This window comes from Muntiacus reevesi, chromosome 3 (assembly GCF_963930625.1).
Source record: "Muntiacus reevesi chromosome 3, mMunRee1.1, whole genome shotgun sequence".
Taxonomy (NCBI): domain Eukaryota; kingdom Metazoa; phylum Chordata; class Mammalia; order Artiodactyla; family Cervidae; genus Muntiacus; species Muntiacus reevesi.
The window spans coordinates 48,748,947-48,763,901 of NC_089251.1; the positions used below are offsets into that span (position 1 = coordinate 48,748,947).

At 40.5% G+C, this 14,955-nt stretch overlaps 1 protein-coding gene across 4 annotated transcripts in view; it reads left to right on the forward strand.

The window, feature by feature from the left end:
- The window catches only part of CTNNA2 (catenin alpha 2), a 1,156,373-nt gene that overhangs the window by 360,355 nt on the left and 781,063 nt on the right, over positions 1-14,955 (forward strand). The window lies entirely within an intron of this gene.

Genomic DNA, 14,955 nt, shown 5'->3' on the forward strand with positions numbered 1-14,955 from the left:
ATGGCCTGATTACATGATTTTGTAATAATATAAACAGCAAAAGTACACTAAGAACAATTTCACTAGGCTGACTTTAAAATCACATGTTATCTTTAACCCTGCATCTCTGCCAAGTTACTGAGCTTCTTGGATGAGGAAATGGCAGCCCACTCCAGTATTCTTGGCTGGGTAACCCCATGGACAGAGGAACCTGGTGGGTTCATGGAGTCGCAAAGGGTGGGACACCGCTGAGTGACTGGGCATACGTGTGCTGTTATGGAATGAATATTGGTGACACCCTCAAATTCATACGTTGAAACGTTTCTTCCTAATGTGATCATATTTGGAAGTGAGGACTTTGGAGTTAATTAGGATTAGCTAAAGTCCTGAGGATGGAGCCTTCAGGAGTAGAATCAGTGCCCTTGTAGAGACAGGACAGGGTTTGTTTCCCCTCTCTGCTCTCTGCCATTTGAGGGCACGAGGAGGCCACAATCTGCAGCCCAGGAGCGGGTCCTCCTTAGCGCTTGCTGTCACCCTGATCTCGGACTTCCTGCCTTCAGACTGCAAAATAAAGGCCCTTGGTTTCCAAGCCATCCTGTTAAAGCAGCCCAAATAAGCTAAGACATCATCCCACTTTACAGAGGAGGAAACTGATGCTCAAGTAAATTGATTTGATTGGGGGAAACAAGATATGTTGGGCTTCCCTGGTGGCTGAGACAGTAAAGTATCCACCTGTAATGAGGGAAACCTGGGATTGATCCATGGGCTGGGAAGATCCCCTAGAGAAGGGAATGGCTATCCTTTCCAATATTCTGGTCTGGAGAATTCCATGAACAGAAGGAGCCCGGCAAGCTATAGTCCATGGGGTCACAAAGAGTCAGACATAACTGAGTGACTTTTACCTTCACAAGATATGTTACAGGTGGGACTTGAGTTTAGACTCAGATATTCTGGATTTCTAAACCATTCTCCTTGTATCATTTTAGAGGAAGGCCCTACTGCTCACAATTTCTTGAGCTTCTCATGTAGGAGGTCACGTGCTTCAGGGGCTGAATGCTGCTTCCCTGGTGAAAGCCTTGGTCAATCTCTGCAGCTCCGAGCTAGACGCCAACAGGCGTGATCCTACAGAGAGGAGCAAGGAGAGCTCTTCCACATTCCCCTAGGGGAAACACAGGACCCTTTGGTGGAATGGAAGGATCCAGCCCTGTGGTTTAAATCCTATCCTATATTCCAAATTGTACATATGGGTACTGAGAAGAGATAGATTTAGGATATATGCAGCAATATTTCCATTAGACGATGAGTAGAAAATTTGGAGTTGTTTTCCTAAGGCATGTTTTGAGATGAATGCGTACGAAGTCTCCAGCATTATTGGGTGAGAGTTTGGGTTGTATATGTGCTTAACAGGTGATGAATTGATGCTTCTTGTATTTGTTGAATGTTTGCCAGAGACTGGAAGCCGAGTTAGCACATCTCCTTGATGGAAAGTAATCTTCTTCCCCAACTTATAATAACAATAAACAACAATAACAACCATTGTATTACTGACAGGCTCCTCTGTGCCAGCCAAAATGTCAGCGGCTTGACGCCTTTTGCTTCTTTTAACTTTGCTAGCAGCCCTATTAGGCAAAACCTCTATTGTCTTTGTTTTAGAGATGAGAAAGCAGAAGTCCAGTTAAAGAAGTTAAAGGCCTTGCCTAAAGTGACATGGACGTTGGAACTACAGTTCAGACTTTGGTTTGCTCCAAGGTCTGTATTATCTCTTTTTGGCTTCTCCGGTGGCTCAGACGTTAAAGAATCTGCTTCTAATGCAGGAGACCTGGGTTTGATTCTTGTGTCAGGAAGATCCCCAGGGGAAGGGAATGGCTACCCATTCTGGTATTCCTGCCTGGAGAATCTCATGGACAGAGGAGCCTGGTGGGCTACAGTCCTTGGGGTTGCAAAGAGTCTGAAAAGACTGAGTGACTGACACTTTCATTTTCTCCCAGTGTCTGTATTATCTTATCTGTTTACTTTCTTTGGCAAATAATTTCAAATTTACACAATGTTGCCAAAAAAGAAAAAAAGAAGTACAAAGAACAACTCTGTATACTTAGATTTACCTGTTACCATTTTATCCCATTTCAGAGCCCACACAGGCCTGTTAGACTGCCTTCTCACAAATAGAGTCCATCATTTATTTTTAGAGTCCTGGGTTTAGCTGGTCTTCTGTTCAGTCCAGTATGGTCCTCCTTGTTCAATACTCTATATACCTTTAAGATGGAAGAATCTGTGTCCCTACTAGTTACACAAAAACTGCACTTGAGACTAATGTCAGTTTTTCTGGAGTGGGAAATGACCACTTTTTGAAAATTACGCTTCTAAAATGTGTTTGTTTTTGCTGATTATTTTTCAGATGTTATTGAAAATGACTGGCATTTTATAAATATATAAATATAAATATAAATGGATAAATAAGGCATCTTGGGTTCTTTTGTCTTACAGAGATTTCCTTTCAGAATAGCATTTTTTTTCTTTTTAGGTTTGTTTGAATACAGAATTGTTGAGGTAAAAATTAATGCAAGTCACTGTTCTTCAGGCTTTCTGGGGAAATGTCCAGAAGAGGGCAGACTTGCCTGCTGTAAGTGTGCCCTGCATAATTAAGGGATCTGCATGCTGATGCTGTGCAGTGGCAATGGAGAGAGATTTAATAATAAATAAAATGGAAGGCTCATTTTTATTTGGTACAGGATTTTTAATAAGACATCAGATTCAAAAGGTTTACAAAAACAATACACTCTATTCATTGTATTCTAAATGCAAAGAGCATATTTGGTGGAATTTCTTTTCCTTCCCAAGGCAGCACTAGTTTCCTCAGTATTTCTGAAAGTTTTTCAAAAAAACATTCACCATGCTGGGGTGTTTTTCCCTCTGTTGGATAGACCATAAAGCGATTTCAGCAGTGAATACTTTTGAAGAGAGAACATGCAAAGTTGATCTGGAGTTTACAGTATTATTTAATTATCTTTGCTGCTAAAAGGAGGAATAATGAAAACCAACCAGTTATGATGCCAGCTGGGGGCTTCCCTGATAGATTAGTTGGTAAAGAATCCGCCTGCAATGCAGGAGATTCCTGGGTCATGAAGATCTGCTGGGGAGGGGATAGGCTACCCACTCCAGTATTCTTGGGCTTCCCTGGTGGCTCAGCTGGTAAAGAATCTGCCTGAATGTGGGAGACCTGGGTTTGACCCCTGGGTTGGGAAGATCCCCTGGAGTAGGGAACAAGTACCCACTGCAGTATTCTGGCTTCATGGACTGTGTATAGTCCATGGGGTTGCAAAGACTCAGACACATTGAGTGATTTTCACTCACTTCATCAGTTATGAACCCACTTACCAAATGAACTATATCAGAACAGAATGATACAGCACCCACTCCCTCTCCCTCCCCCTGCCTTCTGCACCACTGTCTGCTGCATCCCTCTGCCCACCTCATACCTTTGCTGACCCTGCTAACTGGCACCACCTGGTGGTCATCTCCGGAACTCCAAAATGGCATCCCCCAGCATCTTTCATCTCTTCTCAGTTTTCAACATCCTTGATTAATTTTGTTTAGGGAAACATTATATTGTGATATACGATAGTAAATATATATTCTTCATCCCTGTTTCTAACAAACAGCCCCTAAAACCCTTGGAATTTCCTAGGTGATCCCTCAAAAGTGTCTTTTGTCACATTAATGAGGTAATTTTGAAAACTCAGGATGAAGGATGGTTGTCTGAGGAACGAGCACTTTATTGAAGGGGTGGAATTTTCTGCCCCCACTCCCTCACCTCCATTTTAGGGAAAGGGCCTGGGGATTGAGTTTAATCACCTTCATGCATGCCTAGTTGCTCAGCTGTGTCTGACTCTTTGCGACCTCATGGGCCTAGCCTGCCAGGCTCCTCTGTCCATGGGAATTCCCAAGCAAGAATACTGGAGTGGGTTGCCATTTCCTTCTCCAAGGGATTGCCCAACCCAGGGATCAAACCTCCCCCCACCCCACTGCTCGCAAAAAATAAATAAATAATAATAGTGAAAGCCTCCATAAAACCCCAAAAGGATAGGGTTTGGAGAGCTTCTGGGTTGGTGAACATGTGGAGTTGCTGAGGCAGTGACCCACTCAGAGAGGAAATGGAAGCTCCCCGCACATCCTCCCCACCTCCGCCCTGTGTACCTCTTCCATCTGGTTGTTCCTGAGTTAAATTCTTCCATAATAAAACTGACAGTCTAGTTCTTTGAGTCACTCTAGCAAGTTAATTGAACTCAAGGGAGTGGTTGTTGGAACCTCCGTATATAGCCAGTTGGTCAGAAGCCCAGCTGGCAACCTGGTCTTGAAACTGGCATCAGCAGTGTGTGTGCTGAGGGGAGACAACAGTCTTGCAAGGCTCAACCCTTAACCTGTGGGTTCTGATGCGGTCTCTGGGCAGAGAGTGTCAGAATTAGGTTGAATTATAGGATGTCCAGATGGTGTTTGGATTGTTTTTGTTTCTTGATGTGTGTCTCTCCCACTCTTCACCATCACACACACAGTAGAATTAAGTCCCAGGATCATCCTTTAGGAAATATTTCTTATGGACACTGACATAACCGTTTCATCTTCATTCATTTCCATACCTCTGGCTTGTTATGTTAGAAGTCTCATAGTATCACCAAAGGTAGATATTGGTAGTTCATACAGTTTGGAGGCATCAAGTAGCAAAAGTAAACCAATTTAGTAATGAGCCTGATGTCCTTTATTCAAGAGAGAATGATAAATGAACTGGGAGAATCTAGTGAAGTCTCTTCTCTGGGGTTTAGAGCAAGAGAGAGTTTTAAGAGGTTAGACCAGGAAACAGGACATGATCAGATAGAAGGGTGGGGTCGGGATTTCCTTGAAGGTGAGTAGGTCCTGCTTTCTAGGGTAAGGGGAGCTTGAGAAAGATGAGCTGGAGAATTGTGATCAGTGCCTGTTAGGTTTCCTTGATGGACATTTCCTGTAAGTGCAACTAACTCAGGTTTAAATTTATGATGTGGACCATAGGGGCAGCCTCCGTTTTGTGGTTCTCAGTAGAGAAAATGGGCTTGGCAGGTGGCGCTAGTGGTAAAGAACCCACCTGCCAATGCAAGAGACTTAAGAGACATGGATTCGATCCCTGGATCGGGAAGAACCCCTGGAGAAGGAAGTGGCAACCCAATATTCTTGCCTGGGAAATCCCATGGACAGAGGAGCCTGGTGGTCTATGGTCTATAAGGTCACAATGAATCGGACACAACAAAAGCCACTCAGCATACACACAATATAGAAGTTAACTTTATCAGTGGTCATTGTTTCAAGAAGGAATACAGGTGAATAAATATTGGGTACAGAGCTTTGAAGAGGGCTGTGCAGGTGAAGAGCACCGAAGCTTAAAATTATTAGCTTTTCTTTTTTAAGTATTTATTTATTTGGCCATACCAGGTCTTAGGTGTGGCTGTAGGATCCTTAGTTGTGGCATGCAGACTCCTAGTTGGGGCATCTAGTTCCCTGACCAGGGTTTGAACCCTGGCCCCCTGCTTTGGGAGCAGAGTCTTAGCCACTTGGCCACCAGGGAAGTTCCTCTATTAACTTTTATTTATCTGTTTGTTACCCTTATCACACTCACATTTTCCCCTCTTCTGTCATATTATGCACCCACTTGTTCCTTATATAAGAGAAGGAAAAGCCACTAAAAAGACATGCTGATTACACTAATTGCTAAATCTTGACCTGAAAGTATTATTTTGAGGTGAAATTAGACAAAGCAAATTATGCCCCTGACCTCTAGAGGTGTTTTCATGATCCCTCTCTCCTCTTCCCCCATTAAATTGGACCTCCACCCCCAACACATACATTCAGAATGAGTATAAAGATATTTTTCTAATTTAGTTTGTTATCAGTTCTGCCTAATTATCAGCAGCATCATAGTATTAGGTTGCATTTTACTTTAAAAATCAATTTTTATTTCACATATATGCCAGTTCAACTCTGCTCTGTTAGGGCTTTCTGGCCTGGCTTCAAAAACTCATGCCCACATATAGCACTGTTATAAAGGAAACCACTGCCATTGTTCCAAATAACAAGCTCAGAAATGAAATTTGAGAAAACAAGCTGCTTTTAAGCTTGGGCTGGTGTCCATGACCTGGGAGGTAATCTGGTGTCACAATGTTTTCTGTGCGCTGCCCTCTCTTTGCACTCTGATAATGTCTTGCCCTGTCTGCACACACCTCCCATTATTTGATATTTCTCTAAAGTTCTCCACTTTTAACATCATAAGTGATTACAAGGTTAATGGCGTATTACTATGCTTTCAAAAGAACATCAGCATCATTTGTCATCAAGTGCGAGGTAACCACAAAAATAAATACAATGAAGTTAAATACTAAGCAGCTACTGAAGCCTTTCTGAGGCCCGCTCTCTCTGTTAAAAAAGAATAGCAAAGTTCAGAGAGGCTTCAAGTAACCAGTCAGAAGCTAAGACTTTGTGTGTGTGTTCAGTTACTCACTCGTGTCTGACTGTGCTACCCCATGGACTGCTGCCCACCAGGCTCCTCTGTTTATAGGATTTTCCAGGCAAGCATGCTGAATCAGGTTGGCATTTCCCTTTCCAGGGAATCTTCCCAACCCAAGAATGGAACCTGTGTCTCCTGCGTTGCTGACGGATTCTTTACCACTGAGCTGGCTGGGAAGCCCAGCTAAGACTTTATATATGTATGAAGTATGAAAGTCACTCAGTCGTGTCCGATTCTTTGCGACTCCATGGACTGTAGTCCATGGAATTCTTCAGGCCAGAATACTGGAGTCGGTACTTGTTCCCTTCTCCAGGGGATCTTCCCAACCCAGGAATCAAACCCAGGTCTCCCACATTGCAGGCAGATTGTTTACCATCTGAGCCGCAAGGGAAGCCCCAAAATACTGGAGTGGGTAGCCTATCCCTTCTCCAGCGGATCTTCCCGACCCAGGAAATGAACCGGGATTTCCTGCATTACAGGCAGATTTTTAACTGGCTGAGCCATCAGGAAAGTTAAGACTTTATTCTCGATCTCATCCGAAAGCTTCGAAGAGAATTAAAAGGGGACTGCATTTTCCTCTGAGTGAATCAGAGTATCAGGGTACTTACTGACCATCCAGATTCCAGCTGAAATCACCTTTGACGAACTGATGGAGAAGAGCCTTGCATTTTCTTCTGTGAGCATTCCTCCTGTCTTGTGACATTCATTCAGTAGCTTGTTACCAGATGGAGTTCTAAGTCATAAGACATTGAGCATGCCTCAGTGCCTTGTCTTTAGTCATATGTTCAATGCCCTGTCTTCAAGGCATATGTTCTCATGTTTCTTTACTCAGATTTTACTGGTATAGAATACGATTTTATATTGATATAACATCCCCAGGATTATTGTGTTGAATAAGGTCAATGTTTGTGCAATATTGCCTGGAATAGTGTGTTTGGCTCTCATGAATGGCCATGCCTTCATTGTGTTTCTTCTTCCTAACCAACGAGGAACTGGGAAGTAAGGGGGGTGGGGAGTTGTCTCACTGTCATCTATTTCACTGTGTATATTCACTAGTATATATCATCTATTTCACTGTGTATGTTCACTGTATATATTCATTATATATGCATATAAGTGTGTGTATATATATCATCTATTTTCCTGTGTACATTCACTATGTATATATCACTATTTCATTGTATATAGTGCTTAAATAACAGAAGCTATCTGCTTTTATACATTTTATTATTTATTCAATGAGATGAATAAAAGTATACATTTTAGAGCTGGATTTTAAAGAACTGAATTAGTATCAACATTATATGATTTTTTTTTTCATGGCTTAAGAAAATGGAGTATAGAAACACAGTAGTGTGGACTTTTCTGGACGTTCTAAATAAAGCGTTTCTTCTGTGTAACGTTTATACGTATGAGTATATCCACAGTTTGGAAGATTTTAAAACACTTCCGTGTGTGTGTGTGTTTTGTGTGTTTGTGCTGGAGGAATTTTTAGCTGTCAGAAAGTTTTGTTATCTGACATTTTACACGAGTGAGTCAAAATTTAAGAAAAGCAATTATCTATTCCCATTTATGCACATGAATTATAAGTAAAGTCACAGGTACAAGCCATACTATGTACTTTTTGCAGAAGGACAAAGCATCTGTTCTTGAAATGAGATGGAGGCAGCCTCCGGGAGATTGTTGAGGCTTCAGAGGCACTTGCTGATTTTTAAAAGTGTTATCTAGAACACCTTAAGGTACAATGTGTATAATGTAGTTACTACGAGGCTGTTAGGGTCCTTACCAAATAGTGTTCAGCATCTAAAGATCAGATAAATTAGATTTTAATTGGGCTTTAAAGCTGAGGTGAATAAGTAGATAAGGCTGAATTAGTCAGAAAAACATTAATGTAATAAAGCCTTTGGTTCTGTTAGGCTCTTGCACTAAATACCAAGAGCCTCTCATTGATAAAGGATGTCATGGAGCAGTTCAGGAAGATTGACATTGATAGGTGGAGAGGACGAGGGTCCGACGTAATCATATTACCTGGAGCAGTGAAAACCCAGAGGCCCAGCCCGAGCTCTTAGTTATATTACAGGATTTTGAACACAGAATGAAATGGAGTTTTAGCAAGCTGATGAGACTTCTTAAACATAGAATTTATTATTTCTGTTAGTATTTTTTAAACAAAATTTCAAGGCACAGAACCAAGTTGTTTGTGTCTGAGTTTGTTGAGTGACTGATGAATGTGGAATCTAAATGGTTGAAGTACTTTTAGCATCTGATTCCAATCTAGCCTTATGCCTTTTTAAGGTTTAACTTTCTATGTAAACCTTTTTCAGTCCCTTTCTCTTTCTTCTATCTGTTTGCGTTGGAATAAATATACTCAAATGATTGTTCTCTTAATATGGTTACAAAATACATCCACTGAAATTGTTTTGTTTTCTGTGGTCCTTAAAAAAATATACCTTCTTAATATTTATAGAACCTTCTTTTGAGTACTTTAATGACTTTCCCCCTAAAATATGCTCATTGCTTTGGGAGTTTTATTTTTATTATGCTTGTTTGCATTGCTTATTTTTTAATATTTTAATTATCTCTTCTATGATTAATCGTTTGTCAAACTCAATTAGAAAACTGCTAGAATGAAAAGCTTAGTAACATACCTGAGTATAGGTATAGAGAAATAAATGTTTATATGTGAGAATTGATCATTTATAAAATATAAAGAAAGATAATTTCTAGTTACAGAATTTTAAAAGCATGATTTTCTTACAAACACATGCACATATTGAATTGTATAATATATTTCAACAAGGGTTAATACTAAGCCTTTTTCTTCTCTTTGAATTAGAAATTACATATGTCTTAGTATTTAGGAACATGAACATATAGTATCTAAGAGCAAATATATATGCAGAAATTTTAATTAAAATAGCAACCTTTTCTAGAAAACAATCTAGAATATTTCTATAACTTTCTGACAGATTTTTTAAAAAAGATAATTGAGAAGTTCTCCCTGGTGGCTCAGAGGGTAAAGCATCTGCCTGCAATACAGGAGACCTGGGTTCAGTTCCTGGGCCAGGAAGATCCTCTGGAGAAGGAAATGGCAACCCACTCCAGTACTCTTGCCTGGAAAATCCCATGGATGGAGAAGCCTGGTAGGCTATAGTCATGGGCTGGCAAAGAGTCGGACACGACTGAGCAACTTCACTTTCACTTTTCACTTTCTTATTATGTATGTAAAAGTGCAAGCCATTTGATCATGTAGAAATAACTTTTGCCTGGGAATAGTCATTATTCCTATTATAATGCATCACCCATCGCCAACTTCTTTCTTCAAGTTCTTCCTTAGTTTAGCAACCTGAAAAAAGGTGGCAATCAGCCAAGCATCTCTAGAGTGACAGCAAGTAGCAGGTGACAGTTGCCATGAGAACCCTGAGCCAATCAGGGCACCAGGATCTGTAGCACAGCACGTGTGAGACTGTCAGTATTCTCCCCGTCTCCAGGATCACGATCCCTTCCTCTGAGACGTTTCTGTGTGGGGAAACGAAATTTGCCGTTCCAGAATGTCTATTTGGTATGCAAACTCTTTAGAGCTGAAAAGCAGTCAAGGCTCAAAAGACTCAGGAAGAAACTTTGACCTTCCCCCTAACTACCTAAAAGATCATAGATAAAGGACCTGGTGCTGGAATAGAGCTGTCCCCAGAAGTATCAGGAAAGATTACAGACTAGGGTCGTGGGGGAGATGTGCACCTAGAGATCAGATCTGCTCTGTGTCCCATTGTTTCTGCGGGCAGCAAACACTTGTTTACCAAATATTTGCTTGTACATCTTCATGTGGATTGCCTTCCTCCCTTTTGAAGTCCCAAATCTCTGCCTCCAAATTTTTAAAAAATGATTTTTGAACAATTATTTCAAAATTGAAATGTTTTCTTATTGCACTGGTCCCTGCAAATTACATAGAGGGTCCTGACCGAAGCAAAGAAAGGATCTTTCTTCTCTTTATTTTGTGACTGTTCTCAGGCTTCATTGCAATGTGTGGGCTCTTGGTTGTAGGCTTCTCTAAGTGTAGCATGTGGACTTAGCTGCCCTGCAGCCTGTGGGATCTTAGTGCCTTGACTGGTGTTTGAACGCATGTTCCTTGCCTTGGAAAGAGGATTCTTTTTTTTTATTTTATTTTATTTTTTTATTATTATTATTTTTTTTTAAATATTATTTTATTAGTTGGAGGCCAATCACTTTACAACATTTCAGTGGGTTTTGTCATACATTGACATGAATCAGCCATATAGTTACACGTATTCCCCATCCCGATCCCCCCTCCCACCTCCCTCCCCACCCGACTCCTCAGGGTCCTCCCAGTGCACCAGGCCCGAGCACCTGACTCATGTATCCCACCTGGGCTGGTGGTCCGTTTCACCATAGATAATATACATGCTGTTCTTTCAAAACATCCCACCCTCACGTGAGATGGATGAAACTGGAAAGAGGATTCTTAACCACTGGACTACCAGGGAAATCGCCTACCCCATAACACTCAACATCCTTTTTGTCCTTAGTTGAAGAAGGCATTTAAAGTGAAGATTTTGGCCATTTCTTGGTGAGTTACTCAGTTTTCCTAGGTCTCTCTCCCATGTACTTGTGTTACTCAACTTTGATTGTCTCTTGTTAATTGCCTCATGTCAGTTTAATTCTTAGACCAGACAGAAGAACCCAGAAGGGTAAAGGAAAATTTCCTCCTCTTTGATTTCTGTTAATATGTTTAAGTGGTCTGTGAAGCAAGTGTCCTTCATCAGAGCACCTTACCAAGTGGGCCAACATTCAGAATTCATCCCAGTTTATTTCAGTGAACACCTCACTAGGCTATGATCCCCAGGCTCCAAGTTTTGGAATCAAAGCAAGGAAATTCGTGTTCTGTTCTGAAGAAACATGCAGTGGTCCAGGTCAGCTAACTGTTACATGAGTCTCTCATATTCATTCATCTATTGAGCACCCACATTTTGCAAGCCATTCAGAGATTGGTCCCCAAGCTGCTTGCAGTTTGTTAGAGGAAGACAGAGGTGTTTTGGTAAAACCCTGTTGTAGGAGAAGTGAAGATAAAGCAATAATATCTTCAAAGAAGAGAGAGCTAATTTCTAGCCTTAGAAGGTCTTTCTACAGTGCTGAAAGATGGGACTCAGTATCAAACACACACATCTCTGTGTGAAAGAATCTCCTGTTCTAGGAGTAGAAGGAACATATCTCAACATAATAAAAGCTATATATGAGAAACCCTCAGCAAACATTATCCTCAGTGGGGAAAAATTGAAAGCATTTCCCCTAAAGTCAGGAATAAAACAAGGGTGCCCACTCTCACCACTACTATTCAACATAGTTTTGGAAGTTTTGGCCACAGCAATCAGAGCAGAAAAAGAAATAAAAGGAATCCAGATTGGAAAAGCAGAAGTAAAACTCTCACTATTTGCAGATGACATGATCCTCTATGTAGAAAACCCTAAAGACTACACCAGAAAATTACCAGAGCTAATCACTGAGTATAGTAAAGTTGCAGGATATAAAATTAACACAGAGAAATCCCTTGCATTCCTGTACACTAACATGAGAAAACAGAAAGAGAAATTAAGGAAACAATTCCATTCACCATTGCAATGAAAGAATAAAATACTTAGGAATATATCTACCTAAAGAAACAAAAGACCTATATATAGAAAAGTATAAAACACTGGTGAAAGAAATCAAAGAGGACACAAATAGATGGAGAAATATACCGTGTTCATGGATCAGAAGAATAAATATAGTGAAAATGAGTATACTACTCAAAGCGATCTATAGATTCAATGAAATCCCTATTAAGCTACCAACGATATTTTTCAGAGAACTAGAACAAATAATTTCATAATTTGTGTGGAAATACAAAAATAAAACCTTGAATAGCCAAAGCAATCTTGAGAAAGAAGATGGAACTGGAGGAATCAACCTGCCTGACTTCAGTCTCTACTACAAAGCCACATTCATCAAGAGAGTATGATACTGGCACTAAGACAGAAATATAGATCAATGGAAGAAAATAGAAAGCCCAAAGATAAATCCACGCACCTGTGGACAGCTATCTTTGACAAAGGAGGCAAGAATATACAATGGAGAAAAGACAATCTCTTTAACAAGTGGTGCTGGGAAAACTAGTCAACCACTTGTAAAGTAATGAAACTAGAACACTTTCTAACACCATACACAAAAATAAACTCAAAATGGATTAATGATCTAAATGTAAGACCAGAAACTTTTAAACTCCTAGAGGAAAACATAGGCAAAACACTCTCCGGCATAAACCACAGCAGGATCCTCTATGACCCACCTCCCAGAATATTGGAAATAAAAACAAAAATAAACAAATGGGACCTAATTAAAATTAAAAGCTTCTGCACAACAAAGGAAACTATAAGCAAGGTGAAAAGACAGCCTTCAGAATGGGAGAAAATAATAGCAAATGAAGCAATGGACAAAGAATTAATCTCAAAAGTATACAAGCAACTCCTGCAACTCAATTCCAGAAAAATAAATGATCCAATCAAAAAGTGGGCCAAAGAACTAAATAGACATTTCTCCAAAGAAGACATACAGATGGCTAACAAACACATGAAAAGATGCTCAACATCACTCATTATCAGAGAAATGCAAATCAAAACCACAATGAGGTACCATTTCACACCAGTCAGAATGGCTGCTATCCAAAAATCTATAAGCAATAAATGCTGTCGAGGGTGTGGAAAAAAGGGAACCCTCTTACACTGTTGGTGGGAATGCAAACTAGTACAGCCACTATGGAGAACAGTGTGGAGATTCCTTAAAAAACTGGAAATAGAACTGCCATATGACCTAGCAATCCCACTGCTGGGCATACACACTGAGGAAACCAGATCTTAAAGGGACACGTGCACCCCAATGTTCATCGCAGTGCTGTTTATAATAACCAGGACATGGAAGCAACCTAGATGCCCATCAGCAGATGAATGGATAAGAAAGCTGTGGTATATATACACAATGGAATATTACTCAGCCATTAAAAAGAATGCATTTGAATCTGTTCTAATGAGGTGGATGAAACTGGAGCCTATTATACAGAGTGAAATAAGCCAGAAAGAAAAACACCAATACAGTATACTAATGCATATATATAGAATTTAGAAAGATGGCAATGATAACCCTGTATGTGAGACAGCAAAAGAGACACAGATGTATTGAACAGTCTTTTGGACTCTGTGGGAGAGGGCAAGGGTGGGATGATGTGGGAGAATGGCATTGAAACACGTAAATTATGATATGTGAAAAGAATCGCCAGTCCATGTTCGATGCATGATACAGGATGCTCGGGGCTGGTACACTGGGATGACCCAGAGGGATGGGATGGGGAGGGAGGTGGGAGCGTGGGTTCATGATGGAGAACACATGTACACCTGTGGCAGATTCAAGTCAATGTGTGGCAAAACCAATACAATATTGTAAAATAAATAAATTAATTTAAAAAATCTCCTGCTCTGTATACATGGGTAGCTCTTATTAATCTTAGCAGCATGATAAATATCCGTTATGTCTGAGTCCCCAGACCCCAAATGAACACCTTGTTATTTTCATACAAAATGTGTGGTCTGATAGGAAACCTGTTTCTACACAGTAGTGAGTGGACAGACAATGCCTAGAGGAAAGGGTTTAGTTCTTTATTGATGAACTGCTAAGTCAGATAGGGCGTCCCTGATAGCTTAGTGGGTAAAAAATCTGCCTGCAATGTAGGAAACCCAGGTTCAATTCCTGGGTCAGGAAGATCCACTGGAGCAGGATAGGCTACCCACTCCAGTATTCTTGGGCTTCCCTGGTGGCTCAACTGGTAAAGAATCTTCCTGCAATGTGGGAGACCTGGGTTGAGAAGATCCCCCAGAGAAGGGAAAGGCTACCCACTTCAGTGTTCTGGCCTGGAGAATTCCATGGACTATATAGTCCATGGGGTTGCAAAGAGTCGGACACTACTGAGAGACTTCACTTTCAAGTCAGATAGATAACCCTGAACTAGTCTGTTCCCATCACTATAACTTTGATTTTTAGGCAAATTACTTTCCACAAAAATAAGATAATTAAGTGGCAAAACTTAGCAGAACCTGTTATTTGAACTGATCCCCCAAACGAGCATGCTACCTTTCAAAGCCTTAAAATACAGGGATATGTGCACTTTGCAAAGAGCTAAAACCTTGGCTATGGCTGCAGAAATTTCTTAGTGTGCATTTATTTTTTAATCATGTTAATATTACCAATCTACTGGCAATGTAATATTTGTTTTTTGTTTTTCTCCAGTAGCAATGAGGATTTTCAATAGTCTGATCCCCAAACCTGGACAGAATTCTCCATGTAACCTTTGTATAGGATCCCAAGAATAATTGAAACAAAGTCTGATACATATAAATATGTATGTGACC